The sequence below is a fragment of the Emydura macquarii genome, unplaced genomic scaffold (genome assembly GCF_026122565.2).
Source record: "Emydura macquarii macquarii isolate MOO-44397 ecotype Brisbane River unplaced genomic scaffold, CSIRO-AGI_Emac_v2 contig_1363, whole genome shotgun sequence".
In the NCBI taxonomy this organism is placed as follows: Eukaryota; Metazoa; Chordata; order Testudines; family Chelidae; genus Emydura; species Emydura macquarii.
The window spans coordinates 5,410,041-5,435,058 of record NW_027131500.1 but is presented as its reverse complement, the minus strand read 5'-3'; the positions used below and the strand labels follow the sequence as shown (position 1 = coordinate 5,435,058).

The window sequence follows — 25,018 nt, the reverse complement described above, 5'->3', positions numbered from 1 at the left end:
TCTAATTTACATGCTTTTTTGGGACAATCGGTTGCATTTATAAAGGTATTTATTTTAGTATTAAAGATGCAGATTTTCAAAAGTGCCAAACTCCTATCAATTGAAATCAATGGGAGTGAGACACATAAGCAACTCGCTGCATCTTTAGGCACCTAACTGCCTTTAAAATTCTGACCATAATATTATTTCTATTAAAGTCAATGGAAAGGATCCTGTGGATTTCAATGGGAGTAGGACAGTACTCAATTTAACTTTTGTTTGTTGTGAATTCCACTTTCTAGCTTTCATGCAAAAAAACAATTCCTTTGTAATTGTGTTTCCAATATTACAGGAAAATGTGAGACTGCAACTTTCCCCTAACACACACACATTGTTTTCACAACCTTCCCCTCCTCCTTCTCCTCCTCCCCCCCCCCCCCCCCCCAGACACACAGAGTTTTCACAATTTTCTTTTAATCATGAAAATAATTCTATTCATGTTACTGTTAGTAAAACAATTTTTAGGCTTAGTCACAGTATATGGTGTATTTGGCGGTATCATTGTAGTCCCACAGTCATAAAAAAGAACTGAAATTTATAAAATAAAGTTTGTCAGAAAAGAGAGAATAGTTTAATAAGAAATATTTTAAGGGATTATTGAATCAATGATTTTCTTAGTGTAGATAATCAGTGGTAAAAGATTTTGAAGACAGTATTCTCCATCCATCTTCAAAACTAATTTACACGTCTTTGGAAAAATCAATAGTTGAAGGCCAATATTAGAGGTTTGGTAATAATAGTAATAGTAAAACTAATAGCAGCAGAATCAACAGAGAGAAGTGGTACCGTAAGGTTACTCAAGTCTAGGAGAACCTTTAGAAAAGGGTAATGCATAAGGATATTGCACTTCCCCAGGAAAAGAGGATGTAATGTTACCATCCCTCTTCATATGATCACAAGTCTCATTGTATATGATATTTTTCTGAAAGCCCTATCGCCTTGAGATATATGACTATGTAACTTTCAGAGAATTTCAGCTTTCATTTTAAAAAAGTTTCTAGCTCACGTGATTGCGAGGAAATGCCTGAAAATGTGAACTCTAAAAGCTTAAAAAGCCAGAAGACAAATTAATCCCCCACCCCAAACTGTTTGTCTTGAAAAATCATTATTTTAAAAAAATGTTCTCATAGTTTTGGGGGCCTGACTCATTTTGAAATGCTTGAGATTGTCAATTCTGGATGAGCAGAGCCAAGCCTTTGCCAGCTGCAGACCCACTTCTCTATCCAAGGTTCAATTAGCTCACACACAAATGCAAAAGGGGTTTCTTTCAACCTGTTTTTGCCATGAGTGGTAATGTAAACCTGGTCACAATCTAGTCCTTATTAAACAAAATGTAAAAACCAGAATTCATGAATGGGTAAACTTTAGGGCATGATTAAAGCCAAAGGAAAGACTCACTGATTTCAATAGACAGTCTGGGAAATGTATAGACCTATAATTCAAAATTTAAAATCATACCCCCACTGAACTTAATAGCAAGATTCCAATTGATTGAACTGAGAGCAGAAGCTGGACCTTACTTTGTGCGCTCAGAATTTCTGAATAGTAGTGCCTGGTAAAATATAACTATGATTTTTTACTTTGTCAATCCTCTTTCTCTGGACTTGTCTACACTAGCAAAAACCCAGACTGTAGATGCAGTTTATAACAGCATAAGAGTTGCTGGTACAGCTTACAACAGTACCCAGAACAAAGAAAGATATACTACCAAAAGGACATTTTAGCCAGTGTAATAGCATCTACCCCAGGGCTTTTGCCTGCACAGCTATATCAGCTAGGGGTGTGATTTTTTTTTCTTCCACACTCCTAACCACCATAGCTACACTGTTAATGTGTAGATCAGGCCTCTGTGTCTTCAGTTATATCCGCCCAGTAACTGCTAAAGAAAAGCTTTTACTATTATCCATGCTGGAGGGGATGAGGAGAATGTTAACCAGTTTAATTTTTTACTTGTTCTCTTTCATTTCAAAGGGGATAATATTTTAAAAAGCAATGTCCTGATTTTTCAGAGCTGCATCCATTGAAACTAGGCTAATTTTTTTAGATTCCTAATTTTAGGGATCCTCGTCTGAAAATGTTGACCTGATTTTTTTACTGTTCCCTTAAGCAATTTCTCCAAATTTGAAGATAGAACCTATGGACATTTTAAAACAAAATTCTCAACCGGAAGAATCAACACTAACTTTTTAAGGATTTTTTTTAAGAAAGTCAAATTTAATACATTCTTGTCTCTGTTCCTAAATCTTGTTTCATTTTCTCCTTTAGCTCTTCCATCATCTTCTCTCCAGAATTCTTCTCTTCTTCCCGAGAGAGAGACTAAATGGATGGTCATTCCTCTCCCATGCACCACTATAGAACAGTTGTTTTGTTTAGATTTGTTATATCATCTGTATAATGTCACATTCATGGCATCATGGACTTCTCATGTTCTGCTATGAGCTATTAAACTGCCTCATGACATACATGATGTTCTTACATCAATCTCCTCATCAACCTGAAATATCAATGTTTGTGATAAATTGTATACAACAAGGTCAAAACAGGTGCCTGCTGGGATGAGTAGTCATCTTTGTTTCAGTATCCCGTTATCAACAGGTTTCATGGAGACAAAGTAATAGCCTTGTAACCAGACTGGCTGCCTCCTGTATGTCCCCTCATGGCCTAGGGTCATACTACAGGCTTTCTGCCTCAGATTCCTCTCTTGGACTGTTCAAGAAACTTACAAAAACACTTTTGTCCCATCCCATCTCTTCTCAGGTTGTTTTATTAAATTAACAAACATTCAAAATACAGTTTTCAAGACCATCCAAATGTCCACAACAAAGGTTTCTCTTTTTCTTCCCAGGGCTGCCTGCTTTGACAGGCACTCCATAACCCTAGCTGGCTGCTATTCACTAAACATCCCCCCCTTGTATTGCAGCATCCTGCTGCTCTTTATAGGGCAATAACCCTGATGTCTCCCAGCTTTAGGTCATTCTGTAATCAGGGCTGGCTAATCCGAGCTCTCAAAAGGTGAGTCCCCTTGTTATAAACTTGTATGTGCACAGCATCACATAAACCTTGGAAAAGCTATGAGATACAAGAAAGAATCAATTAAGAGATAATTGTGGTAGATTTCTGCAATGTGATCTGAAGTTCAACTTTCATTGCACCCTGAAGAGTTTTCATGTAGGAAAGCCAGATTTTCTAATCAAAAGTGCTTCCTAATCATTAATGTTCAAACTGTGTATGCCATTTTTAGAGTTCCATCTGCATAGAAAATTGTTTTTATTCTCAGTCATACATTGCTCTTTCTTAGTCTTAAATCCTAAGTATAAATATTCCCAACATTCATTCCAACACACACATTAGCTGTTTCATTGAAGAGGAGTTATAAAATTCTCTGTAATGATGTATCCAGAGTGGGTGAGGTGGAATGTGAGGCTATGTGGACATAGGTCATGTTTTGGAAGAAAAACTTTTCTACCTGAATCTCTTTGAGGAAGACTCAGGAAGCTTGATAATAAAGGTAAGGTTTATTCCCCGCATGTTTTGACAGAGTTCACAGGCTTCCTTTCCTTCTCCTCCCTTCCTCCTCCTCTGCCGCCGTGTCCTGGGAATTGTATTTCTTGAAGTCAAAACTACAGGCACCACTAGGAACAAACTTTTAAATACAAACTGGGTATTTAGTAGCTATCTGCACATAGCTAAATACAACAAAAGGCTAAGAGAAAGTCAAAATCATAATATAGGAAAAATAAAACCCCTTAGTTTATCTAGAAAAACAACTTACACTGAAATACAGCAAGAACTAATTTAAACAAAATCAGGCCCAAATTGCAGTTGACCCTGATGTGGGTGCCCAAACCAGAAGATGCAAAGAAAGAACCTTCCTACCCTTGCCCCAGGCCTTCCCACTATTGCAGAATTTACTTTATCTCCCACCCACAAGGACTGCTCTGGAACAACGTTCTTGCAGGCATTTGCCTCTCCAAAGCCAGAGAGGGAGAGGTAAGGAAATAGTTGGCCCCTTGCACCAGAATATGCAGCTGCACCAGTTATAAGGGGAGCTCACACCACACAGAGTCTGTAGCCTCCCTGATGTACAACATCTCTCAAAATTCTGTCCCTATCACTTTAATAAAGCACCTATTCACCATGGTATCCAAGTGCTGCACAACATTAAGGTGCACAGCAGCCAAAAACAAGATTGTATTTTTCTCTAATACAAGGCTAAGGAACACGACTGCCTGTGTGTGTGTTTTGTGAGTGTCAAGTTTAGGGGAAAGCTTTAATGTGCAGTGCCAAAAAGATAGACAAACAAAACAAACAGGACTTTTTTGAATAGAACTGTCTGAGGTTATACCAGGTATCACCTTACTAGCTGAACTGAATAAAGAAGAAATAAAGAAAATCAGGTGAAAAGGAGAATTCTCCTGCTGTCTTATGTGCCTCCTCCTAACTAAAACAACTCATGTCACAGATGGATCAGCAATGGCAGCACAAAAAGTACAGCTGTAAAAATCTGGCCAACAGGTATGAATTTGTGTATTTGCTAACTACTCAAAAACCACTGGGATTCTGAAGAGTCCAACACAATTGTTTGAGAGAGAAAGAGAGAATTAATTAATTGTCTCACCTGCTTGGTGCTCAAGCCAATTTCTGCCATTCTCTGCCAACTTTAAACCTCTGTCAGATACTCCACCATGTTCCACAACTAAACAGGAAATTGTCTTAGTTAGGAATACATAGTCATGAGTTTGCAATGCTTCTATATTTTAACACTGCTACAAATTCATGTGTTCTTGTGAGCTTAGTAGAAATAGGCTTGTGTCCAAATGTATGACACATAGAATGGAGGAGGTGAAAGCAAACCCTCAGTGCTGTTTGGAGCTATCAAGTTGGAAAGCAAGGGCCCAATCCTTCAGGGACTTTGTTGAGAGTGCAGTGCTCCAGTTGCATGTAGTTCATTGCTGGATCAAGGCCCAAATGAGACACAATACTTATTCTTCTGTAGGCAATTGTTTTAAATGTTAAAATGTCATATATTTCCGCAAGATCTCAGTTTAATTTGGACAATTTGTCTCCAGTGAATTCTTGTCCATGGTGAGTTATGGAAATCAGCATTCCAACAGCGCTATAGTGATCAATATATGGTATGCAACAGTCATGTGCACCTTTCAACGGTATTTGTTTTCCCATACACAAAAAGCAGATCATGTCTTTCTCCATCTGGGAGACTGATGCCAGGTTAATAAAAACAGCAAACAAACACAACATATCTGTGAGAGAGAGTGCACAGAGAATCACCCTGTAACATTCAACATCTGAACTGGAACGCTAATGGGAAGCTACCTCACCGCTGCAGCAACCAGGAATGCCTCTACATTGAAAGATGGAGTGCATGGAAAGAAGAGTGACAGAACCTAGTTTCAGTTATACAGAGTTGTGTATCATACGTTATCCTTGATATCTCTCCCTCTCTATATATAACTTACTTGTAAGAATGAATAGGACTGAATGTTTTGTTTAAAAATTGTGGTAATAAAATATGTTTTAAAGATGTGTCTTCCCTGTAAGGAATGTGTGGTAGTGTTAATTACAGCATGCAATATAAACAAGAAAAGTGGTGAAATCAGTGTCAGGCATAGTCTGATAAAGTATGATAAAATACCAGATAACCAGAGGGCAAGCCATTACTTGATGATACATGAATAGTGACAGGTAGAAAGCTGTATAGGATTGTACCTCTTCATTAAGGGAGCTTTGCCAAAATTTTGACTTTGGGAATATAAAAGTTCCCTTTTCATTTCCTCTGCTGTTGTAAAAATAAATTGAGTTTAATTAATGGAATTTGCTAGGAGATAGTCAGGAATTATTTTAATGATTATGATTGCTAAATACCTGCCCTTTCTATCATGACAGGATCCACTTTAGCTTTACAAATGTAATTCTGAAAGACTACTGTAGTAACATTGGCTACAGAGTGACCACAACAGCAGTGATAGCAGAGATAACATCAGCAATCACATGTCCCTCTGGTGCATTGATATTTCAGAATATGCAGGGCCTGTGGAACAAAAAGCACAATAGGGACTGGCCAACTTTACCTCAGGAAATAGCTTCTTGTGTCACATGTGTTTTGCATACAAGATATGTGAATAGACACAGAGAGTATATTTTATGAAGTGCTTTCCATCCAAAAGCATCCTTAAGAGCTTGTGTGCCTAAAAAACAATTAAAGCGAGATACAAAATGCTTTCATACAGCTCTAGAATATTACTGTTGATAGGAAATATTTCTTTTGAAGTAGGAGGAAGGACTGCTGCCAATTTGGGGAAGGGGAAGCTTGTAGAAATCAGGCAGGAGTTTTAAGATGGCTGACGTATGACTGTTTGCTTTCTTGCTAACTCAGACTTCTAAACTTAGGTTGGTTTTTGGTTAGTTTTTTTTATTTTAACTCTTGGTGATCGCCAACTCTTTTGAAGATAGTAGCATCTATGCCAAGGCAGTTAGTGGCAGAACCACAAATGGAATCCAAATTTATCTGCTTCTAGTTTTCAGTTTGCAGCTTGAATATGAATTAGTTATTTTTTTATTACAAGTAGATTTATATTATTTTAGTTTATTTCTACTTATTTCTTCCATCACTTTCAGACATAAGAACATATAATAAACTTTCCTTAAACAAGATGGGGGGAATCCAGAAAAATCTAACTAATAACACCATACTGTATTAATATATTAATATTGGACTGGAGGAAGGTGTTGTCAGCTATGGTATTCCTGGGCTGATTTGTGGCACCTTGTCATGTTAGGTAGAACAGGAATCAGACAAAGTTCCCACTGTTGCTGATATGCCTTTGAAAATTGTGTTGGCTTCATTCCAAGCTTTGGAGATGAAGACTTTCTTCTTCACACCTTGTCTAGTAAACTGTGTCTTCTTTAAAGAAGTTAGTAATTCTGCTTCAAAGTTGAACATAAAGTGCTTTCTCTCACACCGAGTAAAGAAAATCCTTTGCCTAATGTGACAGCCTGGGTAAGATATAGTTCACAGAATCTAAGCTGTGACAAGAGTACACCATCTCATCTAAACTAGACTCTAGGGAGGGTGTAATTTGTGAGAGTCCATCCATCAATGTTAGGGTGTAAATTAAGATGATGCAGCTCTGGTGTAAATCATGAAAGGTGATATTAAGGGTACATAGTAGTGGAGGAGTGGATTGTAAAACACTCAGTGTTGGCCTAACTCTGTGAAGGTTATTCCCATAGACCTCAATAGGAACAGAGCTGGGCTAACAAGGAGCATTTTTAAAATCCAATAACCAAGCCTAGTCAGCATAATCTCCTCCAGACACAACTATTTATTGTATTGACAGTTGACATTTGGGAAAACAGTGACAGAAGGTGCGGGTAGGTTTTCAGAGACCAAATGAGTAATCTTGTGGCATTACACCTGGCCTATGAATAGTCCCCTTAGTGAGTAGTGAATATAAGGGAAAACTGTGTTTAGATTAGACCTCCTGGTATGGTCAAGCTATGCTAACTGCTAGGGCTGGTTAAAAATTTTCCATCAAAATTGTTTTTCAATGGAAAATTTAATTTTAATGGAAAACAAAATATTTGTCAAAAGCCTCTGCATGGAAAATTTTGACTTTGTTAAAATAAACACCCAAAATCTGAAAAAAATAGTTAAAAAACTGTTCCTATATGTGATGCCATAATGCATCATGGGAGTTGTAGTTTGGGTGATTCAGGACCCCATTCTCCCTATGGGTTGGGTTGTCCAGCTGAACTGCGTCTCCCAGGATACAGAGACTGAGCAAGATTGGTATATTGTGGAAGATGTGATCTGGCCAGGAGTAATGGGCACGGTTAAACTACTGAAGTCAGAGCATAAAGTACACAGGAAACATCGTATTTGCATTTGTACTACCTCCTACTAAATTTTTAGCCTAATAACTGCCTCCTCCCTGGTAAAATTTAAATAGGAATGTAAACATTTCTACACCAATTTCTCTAAAAATCTGTAGAATGTATTAGTACTAGTGCTAAATATATATTATGATAGCATCCAAAGTCCTCCAGCCCCATTTTCTTGGGTACTGTACAAATACAGAAGAGAGACAATCTCTGACCCCAATAGTTTATGACAAACAGATGAAGCATACAGGTATAAGGGTACCACATACAGGAAATGAATAGGGTGAAGAATTGGCCGAACTTTGTTCATTATTTATATAGTCAGATATCATCTTGTGTTTTCTGTTTTTAACTGTGATTAGAGATTGAGAATAGAAGAAGAAAAGATAAGGAAAAGAAATATCATAATGTGTCAGCTGCCTAGCCATAATCAGCAGACAGGGTTTCGTAGACATTATGGGAAAAGGGTTTCTTGAGGAGGGATTCAAAAGAAGATAAGAAAATTGTTGTTCAGAATATCAGAGAAAAATAAATTCTATTTCTGTACCTTTTAAGCCATTCTAGACTCCTATAGGAAGAATATCATTCTCTGTTAAATTTTCTAGACTGATTTTAAAACAAAAAACTAGCTAGATCATTTTGTGTTAAAGTCGATATAACTTTTTCTATAATAGAATAACCTTCAATAGCTGTTGGGATTTTAAACAGTTCTCAAAACTTTTCAATAGAGAATGTGTCCTGCAGATACTTGGGCTCCAAAGCTACCTAACATATTGATTATTAATGTAATTAATAATGAGCCATAGAAAGCAAGAAGTTCACTAACATACACATGTGTGCTAGGAAATTTGGGGGAAAATACACAATTAGATTCACAAAGACCCACCTGTAAAGGTATCATTTGGAAACTGGTAAAGATCCTAAAGAGAAGAAAAAAAAAAAAAAAAAGAAGAGAAGAGAAGAGAAGACTCTTTTCTGGAAGGAAGAAAGAAATCACAGACTAAGAAGCTGGCTAAAAACACATAAGTGCTTCAAACTGAGTAGAAATCAAATATTGAAGTAAAACTTACTAACATCCACCAAAATTGGAAAAAAAAACCCAAAACCCAACAACAAAAGACACATGCATATATTTTCTTTCAATTATTGGAGATTTGGATAAGCCTTTTCAAACCTACACTTAAAAAATCTTTCAAGTGCTATATCCTTTCTGTCTTCTTGAAAACCCCAGCTAAACACGCTTTAAAAAAAAAAAAAAAAAAACTTTTAGAAGCCTCATGCTGCCTCAGGTTCAGCTGAATAGTATTGCTTCAAATCAGACTTTTAGTTATCCACAGCTGGGCTAGCCAAGTTCCAATGGTTAGGTATTATTAGGAAGTAACTGCCAATTTTATTCCTTCATCGGTGCAGACACAGAGGGTATAACTATTTCAGGTAAGAGAAAAAAGTAATGAAAAGCAAACACATCCAAACCAATTTTCAATCTCTATAAGATCTTCTTTTTAGGTGGGGGATATTAATGTTTTCTTCTAACTTCATTTTGGCTGCACTTAGCAATTAGCCCCTTATGGAAAAATAGAACTAAATAGTTCTTTTCATGATTTTGGGACATGTTAAGAAAAGATACTTGAAATGATTTAGGAAGAAAAGGAATAGTTAAGTCCTTTTTGTATCCTATCTATATCACATTCACTCACTAAGATATACACACACCCCAGATACATGTAAAGGAAATTCCTAAAACAGAAAAAGAACTAATCAGTGAAGGCAAACCATCCCCAGAGTTTGTGAGGAGGCTAGGACTGGAGCTCCCACTCTATGGGCCCTTTAAACAAGAAACAATATTGGCAGTAAGAAACTTTGTTTTGTGTTGAGGTCTCCTTCCCCTAACAAATCAAAGGAGGCAAAAACTAAAATAAACAAACAAACCTTCCACCCTCTCCCCCCAACCACCATACCCAAACACTTCATGAAACAGACAGGCCTACCCATTGCAAACATGTATCTGAAAGGGCAAGGAAACATGAAAGCTTCAAACTGTATTCAAACCTTTAAACAAAATTAGATATTTTGCTCTGCCTTCAAAAAGTGATGTTATGTCTAAGCTGATGCCTTAATTACAAAGGTGTTGTGGGGCTTTTGAGAAAGATGAAGAACTATATTCCCTAGAAAAAGGGAACAGTTTCATATCCTTGGGACTTGTGAATGATAGTCAAGAACTTGACCAAGCTTTTATGCTGCAAAGAACTTTGTTCTCTTATGTGGAATTTTTCAGGTATGGTGCACAATACTTTGTATGTTAAGGCATAGATTTGCTTAGAGGAGTTATCCCTAGTATCTATTTAGACAAGTGCATATTTTGCTTATCTTTTTTAATGCTATCTTTTGGTTTCTGTTTTGTGCTAATAAAATCATCTTTTATTTATGGAAACTAGAACTGGATTGACTCTACTGAGTTGAATAGATTTATTCTAAATTCACATCTATGTGCCTGATTGCCAAAACTAATCCAAAGTGTTTTCATGTTTTTTGCTATGAATTATTGAAAATAATACAGTAGAGAGAGCAGTAGTGGCCCTCATAGTTGGAGAAGACAGGATTTGGCTGGAATAAATATTAGAATGATTCAGATTTCTGTACACAACAGAACCTTATCGGTCTCTCTGGCTCCTAGACTGACTAAATGCTGGGTGTATGATGCTCGCTGTCCACAAAGAGGTCTGTACAAGTCCTGGCTTGAACTAAGCAATTATGGGAGGAATTGTTAACTGCCTTACAATATCCACATAAACTCTTTTTGTTCTGTCTTTGTAAGTACCTATCACTAGGGGGTCCTGGTCCATGACTAGGGTTCATAGGCTCTACTGCAATACAAATTATAAGAAACAATAATTCAGTAAAGTAGCTAAAGAAGACATAGAAACAGTAGAGCTGATTGATATGTCTTTGCCACGTGAATTCCCCTGAATATCATATATCCCAGCATCTAGACCTGATAAGATACCAGAAAAGAAATATTTTGCAATGAAGACAAGTAAAAGAACTAAATATTAAGGGGGCAGAAGCAAAAAAGAAAGGTGAAGTATGCAGCCGTAGTACTCCAGAATATACAAAGTACTTAGCAGTGGAGAAAGCCACCAGAGTCATATTTGTGCATCTTTTTCATACTTTGCTACAACTGGAACTATTTGGTCAGGAATCTATTTGTTGATGAGCACTTCTGAAAATTTGGACTTCTCATTAAGGTGCTTAACTGGGAACTGAAATCTTTTGGTAATCTAGATCATTGGCGGTAATCTACAAACTTGCAGCCCATGTAACAGAAACGTACTCCACCACACAAATAGTATTGATGATAGGGCTTTTAGTTTCTCCTACCACTAAAGTGGAAGAGAAATGGAAATTACATTCTGAGAAGGTTAGACTCCATTCAGCAGAAGACATTAGTGCACATACAAATCAGTAGATCTGGTGAGAAATTTTCTGGTGGAATGTTGAACATTTTGCAGAAACATGTCATTACTTATGTTCATTTGGAATGAAAAATTGAAAAGATGTGTTTCAATAAGAAAGGAATGTTTCAATTTTTCATTTTGAAATGACTTCATTTCAAATTTTTAAATGTAATATTAATAAAATGAAATGTTTAAACATATTGTGAAAACAAAACATTGCAATCAATGTTATTTAATTCTAGTTTGTGGAAAATTTTAAATCTGGTTTCATTCAGTTCCAGAACAGAAAAATGTCTGAAATAATGAAAATCCCCCTGAAAAAAAATAGTAGGTTCCTGCAAAGCACTCCACATCAGCCAGTAAATTAGGTGGTCTTTAGGATGTTCTAGCAAGTAAAAGGTAAACTGTGCCAAGCCTAGAACCACATATCTTCATTCAAGAATATCTACAAGCAGTGAATCTATAGAATGGGTTGACTGCCATTTTAGGGCAAGTCATGATACTAAATCACTTTAAGACACCAACATCTTTCCTCCTCATTCCACTTCTCATTTTCTGCCTTCTTTCCTCTTTCTCCCACTTCTCCTCCCATGAACTGAGAGTTAAAAGACTGTGACCAAAAGTTGTTGTATAGCTAGCCTAGTGGAACTAATCTGCACTGTAACTGAATAGCAAAAAATACAGAAATAGAATTTTAACAGTGACTCAGAGTAATAATGGTTAATCAAGAGGAAAGTAAGAGCGTGAGCCAGTTATGGAGGATTATTGTCTTTTGTGCCAATGGACGTGGTCAGCTCTCTATCTCTCCGGCTACTGCAGTGTGATTGGCAAATAGAAAGTGAAATATTCATATGTCTGTGCTGCACTTATGATTTTTCTGCAGGATGTGCCATCGATGGGCCAGGTTTTTTTTTTTCATGCAGTGTAGGTTGGGAATGAAAATCCACTGGTGAGAGGAAGTTTGCAAATACGTGAAGGGACATTTTTATCAGCCATTGAACACACTCCAAGCTTTCCACAGCACTTAAACTGGCTTTGTGCTCAAGAGCTATGGCTAGATGCTCCCCTCCAGCCTACCATGCTCAGGAGAGCAAAGAGGAAAAACAGGAAGAAAAAGATCCCATGCTCACAGAAGAGGGGAGCTATACTGTGAACACAGAGCAATTGGCATTTTGAGGATGGTTATAGTAGTGCTCAGAGCTGGGAAACAGCCACTGTATGTGGTGTGTTCCTTTGTAGACCTCACAGATTTCTAACAGGAAAAGTCTGGAGGAGAGGAGGGGAGGGAGCTGATGGCAGCTCAGTTTATTCAGAAGCAAAGTTGGAGTGGAAACTTAGGGAATAGCATTAGCTAGCCTCACAAATCCTCTAAGATCCACAAGGATTTTCCCAAGGATCTTTGAGCTCCATGATGTTTATGGGTTGTAACCCCTAATCATTCTGTATGAATGCAATCCCTTCTCTGGAAGAGACTGAGACAGACACTCCACAAGATAATCATTGTGGCAATGTTCTGATTGCTTTTCTTTCTCTGTAGTTTGTCCTCTATGAGCAGGGATTTGGGGCCAGGGATCGTCTAGCTAAATACTGAATACTAATATTAGATACAGAGAGCCTGTACATGCTTTAAATGCTTCTGGACCAAACTTCATATGTAATAACACTTAGCTGTGTGTTCGAATGTCTCCTAAACAAAATGTAGCTTAAATAACAAATACATCATCTGCCTAAACTATCTACCAAAGTTTAGTTGATTCTAATTTCCACAGCAAATCTAATCTAACTCAGACCTTACTTCCTTTTGCCCCTGAAAGAAGTTCCAGTTCTTTTTTTATCTAGATTGGAGTTTATTGCATCCATGAGCTAATGTGTCTCATCAGTAATTACATTGTATTTTCACGATGGTATATGTGTCTGATAACTTGCTCAAACAAAGAGCCTTGTATTCCTATACAAGACCACATGATCTGCCACCTGTTAAAGTTTCAGACATTGAAACTAGACTATTTGGGTAAGATGTCAAATTAACCAGTCACCCTAGAATACCTTTGTGATATATGTTGATATCCAGATGAATCAAGTGTTGGAATCCTATCCCATCCTTAATCTGAGTAGCCTTTCATTCATTTCCCTGTTTTAACTTCCCTGTTTAGAACCACAAATACCAAAGGTACTGTAAATAGCTGAGAGGTGCTCTTCTCTCTGTGCATGAGGAAAAACATTGAAATTAAACTCCCCTCACATACCAACATTTTATTTAATGCATTTTCCTGAGTAAGGAATAAGAAAAAGCATGGAGGTCAGACAAGTACTTTTTCAACGAATTGATATCTATATTGCAGTAATGTGTCTGTCGACAAAATTTCCCATAAAAATTTACTATTCTTTTATATTTATATAACATGGCTAATTGCAGATAAGTTATGTATTCCTTATTTGCACTGCTTAAAATATTGGCACAGAAATAACACAACATCTATCTTATGGCAAAATGCCATAACATGATCCAAATTTTTTAAGGAACCATATGGCAATGGTACAGCCATCTGTTTATCTTGATAGTCCTTTCTTGGCAAACCTTGCACCCATATGGGTTATTGTGCCCTCATCTGTGTCTATCACAAAGAGAGTTAAAATCAAAATCTATAATTTTCCATGGTATTACTTTTAACAATTACACTTAACATAAAGATCACACTATCCCCATGTTTATCTTCATCCATTCCTGTTTTGTGTATACCTGCCTTCTTTGGTTAGATGCAGGAACAATCTGATTTCCAGAATTTGTGAAAGCTGTCATCGCAAGCTGTCAGGTTCGAGGCATCATAATCATCTCAAAGGACTGATAGCTTCTGCTTTGCGGATTTGAAACTTCATCACTAAAGAGATGAAATGATCTGTCCTTTTACATGCTGACAGGGTAGCAATTTTGTGTCAGTGTGGAGATTCTCACATTCAGGCAATAAGGCCACAAGGAATGTATGCAGAGTCCTTTTACATTTTCTGTGACAGCTATTTCCAGTAATGTCTAAAATACTTGACATGCAATGTTTAGAATAATTTTCAGTAAGGGAGACTGTTGACTTTCAGCCTGATGTATTATCAAACTTGAGTGAAATAATTTTTATATCCCATTTAGCAATTCATTCTGTTTCATTTCTTTTTTATGTGAAAATTGTTTTAAATTGGACACAATCAGAGTAAATACAGAACATTTTAAGTAATTATATATAAATATAAAAATGTTTCACTTCATGTCAGAATGGATGAGTTTTGTTTTGTTCTTTTGGGGATTTTTCTTCTCATTTAAAATAATTGACCTCTTTGTAGACACCAAATAGCAAAATTCAAAGATGTATTGGACAGAACATATTGTTTCGTGAGCTATTCTGAATTAGGTGCGTAATTAATTGGGTTGTATCTCTTATCTATGTGTTGACTGATGAAATGTACTGATTTGTTGCATTCCACAGATTTGTAACTTAGCTTCTTTAGGAAATCCATTGGCTTTAGTTAACAACTTTATTGCTTTGTGTTTGAAAAATGTTCTGTGTACAATATACTTGTTACAATACACAATACATTTTTATTAAATTTAATTGGATGATCTCAATTTACCATTGTTTTTATATCAGTCTTGCTGGTTTGCATTTTAATAGTTCTGGACTTGCTGCTGATGCTATTAAAATCAATAGCAAAACTCTCACTGATTTTAAAGGATCTTTATCAGGCCCCTTATCTTGTTAAATTGTTTTGATTTAGTTAAAAAAAACACTGGTAAAGCACACATTCTCTCCATGTCTCTTTCATTCTCTTACATGAATTTGATCATGAGGCACATTATTAAGTCTAGACTCAACACTTCCTCGTCTACATTTCACAAACCTGTGACTCTATTCTGCTCCCTCTGAAATCAGTGACAAACGTTCCACTGGCTTTGATAGGAGCAGAATTAAGAATTTAAGCAAACATCTGTTTGGGGGGAGGCATGTATCTAATTTAGTACCACATAAAATACTATGTACAGTGGATGCAATTTAAAAGTTGCCGTTTCCTAGACAGTTTCTATCTCCCTATTACCCTTTAGACCCAATATATTGCTGTAATGAACAGAAGCAGTAAAAACACTCTGTCCTTATTCCCTTGGCCATTCCATTTCTGTGCCCCATTGGCAAAACTATTGCTGTTTCATGCATCTCTCTTCAACCACAAATACGAATACCATTGTCTCATTGGGGACTGTACTCCCTCAGTCTTGGTGCCTAAATCAAATCTGGCCATAAACTAAATAGAAAGATTGTGTGTATATCATTTTTATGGAGAAGGGAATAAAATATCTACATGCCTGTTAGACCACAGCTGAGCCAGAAAGGGATTGTGTTTATTTAAATGATCGAGTCTTTAATTCCCTGGAAAAGGCATCCTGAATTTAATTTTCCATCCTCTCACTGTGTTGAGGTCTCCGTAACAGGCACTCAAATGGTCTCCTTCTCATCCTGAGCCACGTGTTCATGTCTCATTTTGGTTTTGAATGGAGCTCTGCCATTTTGGGTGTGTCAACACTCAGGAGGAATGGTACATTTAGGTATGTCTACACTGTGATTAAAAACCTGTGGCTGGCCAGTGCCAATTGACTCAGGTTCAGACTAAGGGGTTGTTTAATTGTAGGGTAAGCATTTGGGTTTAGGCTTCAGCCTAGGCTCTAGGACCCTGGGAAATGGGAGGGTCCCAGAGATTAGGATGTAGCCCAGGCCCAAACATCTACACTGCAGTTAAACAGCCCCATAGCCTGAACCCCATGAGCCTGAGGCAACTGGCATGGTCCAGCTGTGGTGTCTGAGAGTAGTGCAGACTTACTCTAAATGTAGAAACACAAATACCATCCCTCCTGAGTGTTGTGTGTTGGAAACTGAAAATTGTAAGCTATTACTCTAAATGTTTGTGGGCTTTCCTGATCCTGCTTTCAGCTAGTAGGCTTTGTGGGGAACTGTGTGATTTGGATCTAGCAGCAGTCAGTCTTCAGAAAGCCAGCCAACAGGAAAGTATGTGAGTTGTACCTCTCTGTTTTGTATCTCTGTTTTTGGTTCTTGTGTGTTATCGTTCTGGATTGTAATGAATAAAGTAGTGTCATGTTGCAAACTTACTAGCAAGAGTACTTTTCTGGTTTTTATCTAAGGTCTCTGCATGTTTGCCATGAACATGGCTTGGTGTTATGTCCATTTTTTTCCCCAGTGTCCTTGTGCTCCCTTTCAACTTGTCTGGTAGCTGAGAACATTTACATTTGAAAAGCTCCTCAAAAGATCAAAAATTCTATTTCAGTAACATTTTGAACATATCTTCTTGGCCCCCATTTAACAAATATATCCCTCCCCAGTCACTTAGACTCAATCTTAGAGGCTTTGCTGGTTCTAACCAGGCATCTCTTAATTTTTCCTTTCCTCTATCTGTTCCTCCACTGTTGCTCCAGTAATACTCAAAGAACACAAAGCCGGGTGGGGCAGGATGAACAGAGCAAGTAATGGGATGAACTCAGATCCCATGTCAAATATGGGGTAAAATTTTCAAAAGCACCTAAGTCTCACTTTCAAATGTGATTTAGGAGCCTATGTCTCATTAAGTACCTAAGACACGATTCATTGACTTATGGTGACACTTAGACTGCTAAGTCACATCTGAAGGTGAGACTTGGGTGCTTCTGAAAATTTTACCTATGCCCCATGTGAAGCTTAATTACTTTTTCCTTCCTCTCCCCCTCACCCCCCAAATTCCTGAATAACTTGCACAGCTGTATCCTTTGTACTGAGGTCTTAGAGCATCCCAAACACACCACTGTGATTAGTAAAGGTGAGAAATTGTCAGACAGGCCAGGGAATGTTGGGATGGACTCTTTGAAACTTAGTTAAAGTGTTCCTACATAGCGTCTGGCATTTTCCCATGAGTGCTCAGTATCATCCATCACCATTCAAATCTCCAGGGGCACTGACACAGTAACTGTTTAATTAAAAACAGTTCAGTGTCATCTTATAATTGCATTAATCAATGGCTTCTGAATACAGATAACCATAATCAAATGAAATGGTCACAGTATACAGTTTGTTGCCTATAAGGGGACTGAATGACATCCCTAATACAGGCTTTAATGTTGTTTTTGTCACTTGCAGTAAGCTACATAAATCTGCAGTTAATGAACTCATCAAGAGTATCCCTGACTTTACTAGGAAGTCCAAATTTACCTCTTGAGCCACAATATTTAACACATGAATACCATTAATTCAGGGTGTTGGCAGAAATAATTCCTTTGGTCAGAAGACCAGTATACACATTATCTTTACTTCTAGTCTAATTAAATTGCTCAGCATCATAGATGAGGAATCACAGTTGCATGACTCCATGTATAATGGGGAGGGCTAGGATTACTCTAATGCACAGGTGTAGGGTACCGTGAAGCACTACCTGGTATTCAATAGCACTGATATGAATACTGACATTAATACTGCTGGCGACACTAATTTCCATTAATCTTTTTCAGGATTTAGGTTTCAGGATTATCACCACTTCCCTACAAAGTGCAAAATATAATAAATTTTTCCCAGTTAACAAACACAGCACAAAGTGCTGTAGTGGGGTAAGGACTGCAAAGCGACTAAAGGAATCTATATTCACAGACTTTAAAATCTGACTACACTAATTGTCATTGGGCAGCAACAAGTTGGGTGGGAAGCATGTCCCTAATGTAATATGGTTACATACAGTAGTGGAGAATTGGGAACTATATGATATTTATTTAAAAAAACAAACCCAAAACAACAAACGTTCCTCAATATATCTGTCTGATGTTGCCCTGCCTGAATGCATAGTTAGATCAAAAGGAGTTGTCAAAGAAACCAGGCAGGAAAGGTAAAACAATGACCTAGATTAGGAGCATCCCTTCAAACACAATAGCTTGGTTATAGTCAAGAAGAAGGTCACCTTAGCCCCCACCCCAGCAGCAGAGATGTTTTGCGAAGGCTGAGAAGGGGGAGATGAAAAGACAGATCTGTTAAAAGATCTGCCCTGCAGACAGAGAAGGGGGAAGTTATCAGTAATTGCAGACTGCCACAGAGAGACTGACTGAGAGTCAGGGTCTGCAGTAAGAAAGCTTTAACTCAGGACCCAAGAGAACAGGGCACACCAAGGATAAATCATGTCTATTTAGGGGCTTGAGGGGAATGCCAAACAGAGGTAAGACAGTATGCGCATACGTCTCTGTTATTCTAAATACACATCTCTGAGTTCTGTATACCTTCTAGCAAAATAAACTATACTTTTGTTTTGAAGAAGCTGCTTCTGTGTCACTGCATACTCTTATTGTCCACGAGCTCCCAAAGGAAAACTTGCAAGTGCCAAGCCCATTGGGCCTTGCTTGGTAAAAGGTTTGGCAACCGGGCAGATATAGCAAGAAACCTAATCAGGGAGTGGTTGGATCACAAGATTCCACTCCAAAGAGAAGTGGAGTCTGCCACTTGAAAGGGGTGGATTTGGGGGACTGGAAAAGGGTCTTAGAGAGAGCAGTCTGCCCAGGGATCATGACAACAGTTTCAGTTCTTGTGGCCTGCCTAAGAAAATAAACAGCATTGCACTTATAAAAAGAATGGAACTTACCGTCTTAAGAAACTTTCTCATCACTCAAGGATGGCATGGGGTTATTGTTTCTGACTTGCTCCACAGGAAGAAACATATTTTTTAAAAGTCACATAGCTGATAAGATTTCTATAGGCTCTTTGTGAATACAAACTGTACCTTTTGAGAGATTCCCTGATTGCTTTAGTAGCCAAGACATAGTTTAGATGATAGAGGATGTCTAATATGTTTCAAGGGATTCCTGCAGTGGCCAGAAGGAAATTTGATTTCCACCTGCTGTTTGCAGAAAGATGGGTTGTGTCAATTAGAATGGAAGCACAGAAAAAGTTATACGTGTGATTTTTGAAGTATAGGTTAGCTAATGAATGGAAGTAATAAAATTAAATGTGCCTATTGTATTGGTTTAAATGTAATAGCAAATTATTGGCCATATTTAATAACATCTGTATTCACACTTGGTGCTTTTATTTATTTTTATGGCACAGACTGACTCTTGGTAAACAAAAGATTAATTTCAGTTCAGTTTCCTCCTCCTCTTGCACAGGTGCCCAGGACAAAGGCAAACAGTTCCTAATTTGGATACAGAGAATGGGGAAGAATGCCTTGGGGAGGATTGGATTCCATGTTTAGGGATTGAACATCATCACAGCAGTTTCCTGATCACTCTCTTACCATGTTTAAAATATTTTGCTTGCTTGTTAGAAACACTAACCTCTGAGGAGAAGATCTTGCTGTCTCCAAATCAGTGGTTATTTTTCCTGGTCAATCATTCCATTGCTTATAGATGTGGTACTGCTGAAGTCCAATAAAGGCTGTGCAAACATGGCCAGTTTTGGTTAACATCAGCTTTAACTAACTTATTGTTGATTACAGTTTGCATGAGTTTATCCTTATATTCCAGTTTGTTTGTTCGTTTTCATTTCCTAAATTGATATGGTGAAGGGAAATTCACAATCAAATTTTGTGACTCTCATCAAACTGTAAGAGTTTTATACAAGTTTTTGAAGACTGACTACATTAGCATTTGATCCAGAAGACCTTCCATGTGACCAGCTGTCATTGATTTTAAGGAACCAAGATAGTAGGCATTGAGACACTTGTGCCTATCCAGAGAATGCAGAATATTATTTAGCTGACTTTGTTTCCATGTTTTATACCTAAACTTGGCAGAGGTATGCATGGTTTGGAGGCTTTGCTACCAAAGATTTGCATGCTTTTCAATACAAGACAATATGGGCCAAACCCTGACAAATGTACCCACAGGGTTTCAGTTTGCACAAGGTAAAATCACTCCAGAATTTGGTCTTATTACTTTAAGACCAAATTCTGCTCACTCTTTTCAAGCAAGAAGTTCCTTGAACATCACAGGGACTACCAGTGTGAGTAAAATGAGCAATATTAGCCTCTTCCTTTGTGCAATTTTTTTCACATGTATTGTATCCCAAGTTATCTTACAGAGTTAAATAATATACTTACTGAGCTAAAAACAGATGATAACACAAAGAGACAGAGCTTAAAAAGTACAGACGAGAGTTTTATCACCTTAACTATTTAAGATCAAATAATTCTGCTTAAATGTGTTTAATAATTGGGAATAAGCCTCTTGAAAAGTACTCGCTACTGACAAGCAGATGAGGAAAGACATTTTGAGGACGATTCTAAATGTAACTTTAACTTGGCATTTAAATTCTGTGAAATTCTGTACTCTGACCTGAATTAAACAGCATATTGGTGACTATAAATCATTAGGGTATTAAGTAAAACTAAATGAAAACAAATGCCCATTAAACAACATGTTGGCATCATTGTGGACAGCTCAGAGAAATCCTCTGCGCACAGCACCATTGAAAACAATAAAAACAATGAAAAGTTAGAAATACAGAATTGTATAGAAACTACCTAAAGTAATGCTACTAAATCAGTGCTATGCTCTCTCCTGGACTACTATGTTAAATTCGGATTACTGGTCACTATTTGAAAAAAGATATAACAGAAATATATGGGGATCCCAAGACTGGCAATGAAAATAATGAGAGGCACAGAAAGAATTGCATGGGAAGATTGGGACTGTTTAGTTTGAAGAAGAGACAGAGAAGAGGGGACATGGCCACAGAATGGTCATAAAAAGGTAGATGGGGATTCCTATTATTTTTCTTCATAGCACAAGAATAGGTAACATAGAAATTGCCTGACAGCATCAGATCCATCTAGTTCAGTAACCTATCTCTGACAGTGGCTGGTACTAGGTGTTGTAGAGGAAAGATCAAGAAAACCCTACAGTAGACCTTTGTATTATAATATGCAGTTCATAAAATTCTTATCTTAACTATTCATATTGCCTTACCACCTGAAGCATGTAGACTGAAAGAGACATTCATGAAATCGAAAAGCAACTTATTTAAATCTGATAAATGGAGATCTCTTTTTTTTTAACCTCTCACATAATTAACCTGCGGAACTCATTGTCACATTATATCATTGAACCCAAAAGCTTAGTAGAATTAAAAAATTATTAGAGATTTATTTGATTAATGAGACCATCAACAGTTATAGGAGAAACAGATTAAGAAATATAAACCCTCATGTCTCAGGGCATAATATTCCAAATAATTTTCATTTCAGGTCAATCAAAACACTTCATTTTGACAATCAAAATCTACTGATTTTTTTACTTTTTATTTTAGAATATAGAATATAATACAAAATAAAAAACATGTAAAATGGAAAGTCACTTCAAAATGAAAAAAATCAAAAAGTTTCACTCCAGAAAATGTCAAAAAAGGACATTTTGACATTGTTGGACCTTTTGTTTGTTCATTTTCTTCCAAAACAAAATTATTGTGAAATCAACCTGATTTTGCAAAGTGGTTAGTTGTTCAGTGGAGAAACACATTTTGATAGAATATGGTTCTGTCATAATTTCACTGAGAGGATTAATGGTTGCCTTATGCTCTGGGGGATGAAAGTTTATATTTTTGTTTATTCAATGCTGGAAGGAGATATAGGTCTGTGAGGTTTTGAGAGTACCTGACGGGCCCCAACCAATGGCTTATTTTGCCATAAATTAGGAGCAAACATCTGCTGCTGTTATAATAGGTGGCTCTTTTCCTTTTGTGTCATATTAAATCAATGTTCCTGCCTCGTGATAAGGAACGCTATTCTCCTTTGGATAAATTGTAAAACCAAGATCCTGATTACTTATAATCATTAAATATCCAATACCTTTTTATGTTTACCCTATTTTCCTCGCTAAATTTCAATTTGTATCACAGTATACCTACTTAAATTGTCCCTGTAGTATTCTATTTTATTTCTCACTCTAAACCTGTTCTTTGATATTACTATATATAGTGCTGTACTACACGTCAGTAAAGGTCTGAGTGCTCCTTGTATAGTTATTTTTTTAATTTACTAAAATGCTATTTTGATCTATGAAATTAGTCTCTGTGATTCCTTTCTTTTCTATGTACTGCTTCTTTAAATTACTGTTAACAGCCTATGTAGAGAATTGGCAGCCACTTTGTTCTTAATTAGCGCAGCCCATTAGAGTGCAGGGCACACACGCTTCCTTTTAAGAAGACTTTGTTTCTTTTTGTTGGTTTCCATATACTAAAATAGACTTATTTTAGACTAAAACATGTCTATTCTTTGTTTATGGGGGAGAAAACAAAAACAAACAAGTATTCTCAGAATTTAAAGAAAAACCAAACAACCCCAAAACAACAACTTATTTTCTAGTGATGCATTCAGTAGCTATGGGATCAGTCAGGATGACAGATGCTCTAGAAATATAAGAGTTTATGCAATGAAAAAGTGTTAGTACTATCAACAGACATGGTTTTATGCAATGTTTGGAAATGTTCATTACTCAGAGTGTCAAAAGTTTTGTCTAGCAGAAAAATGCTAAGGTCTATATGGTTAAAAATGAGAGAAAATGAAAAGTCTAGCATTTATAACGAAGCATAAAAATAAAACAAGAATTAGTTGGTCAGGCTTGTGTTTCATTAAAATTTACAAATAGAAAGAGAGTCAGGTAGTCAAATAATGTGATCTTTGTTTATTTTTCTGTTTAGTTTGAAATATAAAAAAGTATTCAGTACCAACTGAAGAGGTGTCATAGGCCAAAGAGCAAATGAGTATGGAAACTAATCTTCCCTTTTGATGCCTAACTAATTCCTCCAGGCAAGTACTGAGATATATTGGGGGCGGAAGGGCCAGCCTGTGGCCATGCTCTACAACTTAGAACAGACTTTATTCTCTAAAACTGGCTATGTGACAACTTTCACAAGTACTAACTTTCCTTTAAAAATTGAAGAAAAAGGAAAAAAAGTCACTTGCAACTGCAAAGTATGAGTAGCTGAAATGAAAAGAAAGAACAGATTGTCATGTAGAAAGGCCCAATAATACCATGACAACACAGAAATAGCCATGCTCTGGCTATTTCACGTCATTTTATCTGACTACTTCTTACCCCCTACCCTCAACTTCCAATCCAAGAGCACTGAAACCTCTTGTGACTTATTCTCATGAATTTATTCCACATTTTCTGACAGCGAGACAGTTTCTCATCATTAATTACAGCACTTCCCCAGCTATAATAAAATAACATCCCGGTGAGTGGTGTCCAATTCTTGACTTGTCCCACTGGTAGGAGACAGTGTCATCTTTACAGCACCTTGTTTAGGACGCTGTGGTTCAGATTCTGTCAAGACTTTCATTAACTCATAGTTTCAGGGGTTTCTAAGCTTATGGCAAGTATTCTGTGTGCAACTGAACAAGACATGACAGAGCCTGGGGCCAAAGTCAATACAGCACATTAAGAACTCTGGGTGAGAGGGATAATATATAAATGAAAAATCCCTAATAAGTGATATGGAGGTTGATGATGATAAAGACATGTCCAGCACATGTCTTAACCATTTGGCCTTTGAACGTCCACGTGTAATACTGCATCCCTTTAAAGGGTTTTGATTTTGTAAAACAACCACTTACAACAAAAATCTGTGATTGTTATAAGATAATTTGTAAATAAGTGATTATTTGCTAATTTTTCTAATAGCTATATTAAAATGCTGCACAGAATTGACAAAATCACTGTTATAACCATTTTATCCTTGATGTTTGTTTTGATTACACTAACATAGCTGTTTTCTGAGAAAGATGATTCATCCTTACAGCAATGACAGTTTGTTGCTGCATAAGTCATATAATGCAGGAATTGTTATGGTGTTAGGTCAGAGATACTGTATAATCCAGTTCTTCTGTCCACTTAGCATCTAAACACCATACAAAAAAGTAACAATTAAAGCACATCCAGCAGCCTATCACCATTATAAGCCCTGCTGAAAATGAATAGCTAGAATGCAGTAGTTCAGAAAGTTTCCTTCAATCTAAAACTCCCAGTCCTCATTCCATACATCCTTCCAGCCGAAGAAAATGGTGAAGTCCCCTAACTGTCAAAGGATTGGGGATATTTCTGACCCAAAGGGGAGTGAATTCCAAAGGCAACAGTATCTCACTGAAAATATTCCACAGCAGTTCCCTGTCTGGTACATGTGGTGGGCTCCAGTTTAATCACCTCTACAGATCTAATAAGCTTTCTCTCCCCCTCCCCCAAGACATGAGCATGACATCTACATCAGAAACACACCATCTATCAGAGGGGCAGTTGCAATCTCTGCAACATTTTGTGTTTTTTCCCGACCTACCAATGTCACTTCTGTCTTTCTGAATTGAGCCCTGGATAGCTAGCTCTTATCCAAACTCCAATTTCTTTCTCTCTATAAGAAACCAAAGCATTCAGCAGGACATACTGGGCCTGTTGAAATACAGACACAGTGCTGGATATTATCATCATATCACTTGCACCCCTTCATTCCCTCAGCGTTCTGGATAACTCTACATTGTTTTCTGAAAACAAAACTAAAATGACCCTTTCCAACAGTAGTAATTCTGGAAATATCATTGAAATCTTCCGTTACTAAATGACTTCTACACAAATT

General features: G+C 37.1%; 2 long non-coding RNA genes across 4 annotated transcripts in view; one reads left to right on the top strand and one right to left on the bottom strand.

Annotated features, from left to right (window-relative positions):
• Positions 1-1,940: 1,940 nt before the first annotated feature.
• Positions 1,941-9,170, bottom strand: LOC137155576 (uncharacterized). 2 transcript variants are annotated; one of them, XR_010920542.1, is made up of 4 exons: positions 9,120-9,170; positions 4,658-4,735; positions 3,506-3,682; positions 1,941-2,533 (listed from the first exon to the last, which is right to left on the bottom strand). It is a non-coding gene; the product is annotated as an uncharacterized lncRNA (long non-coding RNA). The 2 variants fall into 2 exon arrangements; XR_010920543.1 differs by having other exon boundaries at positions 1,941-2,388.
• Positions 9,171-9,324: 154 nt separating this feature from the next.
• Positions 9,325-25,018, top strand: part of LOC137155575 (uncharacterized) — a 164,082-nt gene continuing 148,388 nt past the window's right edge. For both annotated transcript variants that reach the window (XR_010920541.1, XR_010920540.1), the window contains exon 1: positions 9,325-9,375. This is a non-coding gene — a long non-coding RNA (uncharacterized lncRNA). The remainder of the gene's footprint in view (positions 9,376-25,018) is intronic.